Below are 4,596 nucleotides of genomic sequence, written 5' to 3'. Positions count from 1 at the left end.
GGCGGAATCACGTGGGTGGGTGGGGGGGTTTGGGGGGGCGCTCTCGACCAATCAACGGAACCGCAGAAGGAAAATTGTCGAGGCCGCAGTTTGGTTCAAACAAAAATGGCGCGGTTTTGGCTGAAATAAAAAAAACTGATTATGTGTAAATCGCTAAAATTGCTCTCAGACGGAATATTTGATGCAATGTAAGCACCAATAATAAACACACACGCCCGTATGAACATAATGAGCCACGACTGCTGAGAGTAGACTTTAAAACACCCCGTCAATTAAGATAAGATAGAACAGGCTCATACGTTTCAAACTACGCACCGAAACATGCACAAAACTCGCAGCCTTTGCGCATGATGCAAAAATCATGAACAGTTCCTGAATGCATTTCTTTGGAACTGTAGTTAGGGTTTGCATAAAACCATAAACACAACAGTTGTCGAAGAACAATGCAGTTCCTTAACGATGCACTTGTTTAGGAATTGGGTTTTACTTACTGCACAAAAGCTGCGTGCTTTTTATGCACATCAAAACGTATGTTTTTTTTCCCGGCATGTACTATTTTAAACGATTATTTATTTATTGAAGGGTATATAGAGCGGTGGCGCAGTGGTTAGCACATTACAATATGAACACTGCTACCTGAGTTTGATTACGGGCTCAATTACGGGTCACGGCTTAACATCAGTGACGATTGATATCTGTACCGGCCCTTGGCATCCAAATAATATTATATTCTTGGGTATTGCAATATGTTCGGGAGCTAAATGCCAATGTCGAGGTCTGTTAGCCACGAGAGGAATTTTAAGAGAGAGTTTAACCAATGTTTGCTGGTCTTCCATTGAATGAATACCCAAACCACCAACCCTTACTGACCAGCCAGCTTGGTGAAATAGGGTCAAACACAATATCCTGTTTTTGGCGCGCAGGAAAGACACATCATTGAAGTGGTTTCAAAAAGAGCTGAACACGTAAAGACTCGGTACGAACGCCAGGTGTCGCGGCGACTCTTCCAATGACACAAGCACGTGGGCCACGCCACATTTTACAAGCTTCCACCGCGCATTTCGCATTTGCACGGCTCAAGTTACGGCGAATGACTGTTTTATTAAATTAAATGTTGCACTCGTGTTGGCTAATACGGTATTCACTTGCATGTGGAACGTGTTTCCGATTACACTTTCATAAGTGGCGCACGCCTGTTGTGTGCACAATGGTTTGGTAGAATTGTCCTCTGTATGCATGGCTAGGGTGCAGTGCGATGGCGCAATAGTTAGGGCACTTTTGTGGATAGTATTAAAGCCCCTGGAAAAGATGGTATAACTGCGGACATCATCAAAGAAGCAGACTCCGGCCATGAGAACAAAATTAGCAGATTTGTTGTTTTATGCTTAGAAAAAAATGTAATAGCTCAATAATGTGATGACTGCAATCAATCATATTTTTAAGAAAATGGAGAACAGAACAAACTAACTTTAATAATTACATATCCATTGTCTTCACGAATGTTATTGGGTACACATTAATTATATACTGCCCTATAACAGCAATAGCTTCAGGAGATAAATGGCAATGTCGAGATGGGATAGCCACGGGAGGGTTGCAGGAGAGTGTTCATGTAGGTTTGCTATTGCCCCATTGAAGGAGTGCAGACTCTTTCAATGGCCACAGTCGCCCTACTAAGGCTTGTCTTTCATTTTCCCTTTACAAATGAGATATGTGCATCGGCCTGTTGATGTTCTGATACAGTTGATGGTTCCACTCGTGTCTTCGATGAATGTCAAAGCCAGGAGAAGCGATGTTTGGGCCCCGAATGAGACGTTTATTATAGACGTCCGGATGGTTTCCATTCTGTTCGCATAACAGCGTTCCTCCGGATCGGGTTGAGATTTTAGGATGGCGACAGCACGTAGTAATTTTTCTTATCATACATTTATAAAGCATCTTAACCAAGGCGCTGTACAGTGAACTAACTATGGTGTAAGATGATTGGTGAGATGAAACGAGACAAGTGTATTGGATAAATGTAAAGTTAGGTTGTTGTGACGATGCGTGGATTTATATTTGAGAGGGCCGATCAACCACGTGTATACGCCAGATCTAGCAACTTTGTTTTTTGTTTGTTCATGGTGGCTTGATAACTACCATGAACAAAGTTGAGTGTGCGGATATGCGTTTTCTCATGAGCACGAGCGCCTGGTTATTATAACAGTGTTGTGCAATGTAACATACTTTCGCACAAACACAGAACAACACAACTGTGATTTACGGTGGAACATGCATATGGTGCTTTTTAAAAACAAATGTGCAGCTGCTTGTTTGAAAGCTAACGCCCTCGAAATCAGAAGGAAAAAATAATACATTTGCAACTGCTCGTATTGCCTAATAGTTTGGAGGAAACGAGAACAACGGATGAAATAACAGTCACGTCTAAAATAATAATCACAAATAACTTAGAGTGATTTGCCAATCCACACTGCTGAATTCATGTGATGTAAAGTATAAGAAAATAAATAGCCTTGGTTGTGTAATGGTTATTATCACACTGGCCTTGCAATCCAGAGGTCGCCAGTCCAACATCCCACGGCGCCGGCGGTTGCAGCAATTGGCAAGTTTTTTTTAAAGTCCCCCCCCCGCCGCCACACGTGCGCCACAGTGACTTATGTCACTGTAAGATGCCATTGCAGTGGCGGTTTAGTTAGTTTAGTTTATATTTTCATTTGTTACACGGATGGTCCAGTTCAGCCAGTTTCCCGGCTATTTTACACGGGAGATCCGTGATGCGTTAGTACCGCAGCAGCAACAAAAACAAAACACACACAAAATCCCCCCATCAATATTGCCGAGTACGAGTACAGAAGCGACACGTTTAAAAAACGCAATCTTGCCGGGTAGAAAATGGTCCCGTCGAGAACCTGCCATGTACGGCTTAGATGCTTGCAGTAAGGAATCCAGAGAGTTTGACAAAAGCCACACAATTCCCCCTCCCCTTGCCGTACACTGCAACAGGATGGCGGTGGTTGTAGCCTGATGCACGCGCGTCAATTCAGCAATGATCCAATCGCTCAGACACGCCGGGGCTCTTGGGGTTGCTCACAAGACTTTTATTTGGGCCCCAAAGTACACGGTGTACGTATCAAGCCCCTCTTTTTTTTGGCAATTCTCTGTTGAATGATGGCCTCACGCCTCTCTTTGCGGGTCATGGAGGATTATTTGATCGTAGTTCGCCACCCTGGTCGGTGCGGATTGGTGAACGGTTGTGCTCAAGACCAGTTCAGATTTCACTTCGTCGGGTTCATAACGCAATGCAGTGGTTACACATTGCGTTATGAACCACCACCGCTCATCACATGAACCGCCACGGCTCATCACAGGCGATGGTGTCTATCTGTTGAGCGAGGGCACATAGGGGAAACTTTCCACAGCCCTTTGACTCACGATCTTTCAGTGTGTTTATTTTATCCAGGAAAGACTCACTCGCATATGAGGCTCAACTCTTTTTAGGCGGGACCTGCTAAGGCTTGCAGTAGGGGGCGATGTTGCATACACACGCCAACCCAATCACACTAAACACAAGACCCCCCCCCCCCCCCCATAGAGACTTTAAGAAACTGTTTGGGCAATTACTGTTAGGGAGCCCCTATTAAGGCCTGAACGGCACACGAGGGTGTATGTGGCCAACACCACACCGGCCGCCTTTGTCTCTCGACTGGCGATGTTTACACACTGCATCAGATACTCATTCGAGGCTGAGTCGACCTAGGGGAGGCCCAGGACCGTTTCAGATAATCGTCACTGGTGTTGGCCGTGAGCAAACACCACGACAAACGCATACCTGCACGCACACACGTGCTTCAATGCTGTGCTCTCTTTTGCTTTTGACATTTAGGTGACTCAGGTCACTCGTGAAAATTATATTATCCTGGTCTTTGAGTTCCTACCTGGTGAAACAAAATAGACGTAACTTGACACGCATTTGGTCATTTTTTTGATTAGCAAAAATAATAACTGGCTCAATCGGTCGCGATTGCGCAAGCGCGCTGCGACTGATTGCATGGTGCAATAACGACGCAACGCTCTGCCAATAGTGGTGCGATCGATAGCCCTCGATACGATTGCACTTCGTGGACTGCACCAACATTACATAGGTTATATCTAGGCCTTAAAGATCAAACCTAAATTAATAACGAAATTTTACCGTGCAGGTATCCGTATTTATCATCAGTGCCCTTTAAAATATCCAGTAAACCTCCCACAGCAGCATTCCGAGAGATACAGTGCGTTCCAGTAGACAGGCTTCATAGTAAAGCCTACTATTTATAATTATCAGCCATGATAAATCCACTGCTGGATGAAGGCCTCCCAAAACTGCTGCCCACCTCTCACAAACGTGTGATGCAACAAGCATTAATCGAGCACATGAACGGATTTCATTTCTCCATATCCTCAGTGGATGTACTCTCGGATGCATTCCATTCTCTGGCTGCCACTCCATTATTAGCATTGACCATGGTCTATCATCCCCCTGAGAAGCCAAAGCATACCGTATATACATTCCACGGTTTTGTTATTACAGAGATATATATAAAAAAAACTATTCAA

The sequence above is a fragment of the Lampetra fluviatilis genome, chromosome 16 (assembly GCF_964198595.1).
Source record: "Lampetra fluviatilis chromosome 16, kcLamFluv1.1, whole genome shotgun sequence".
NCBI classification, from domain to species: Eukaryota; Metazoa; Chordata; class Hyperoartia; order Petromyzontiformes; family Petromyzontidae; genus Lampetra; species Lampetra fluviatilis.
This window is presented reverse-complemented; position numbering follows the sequence as displayed.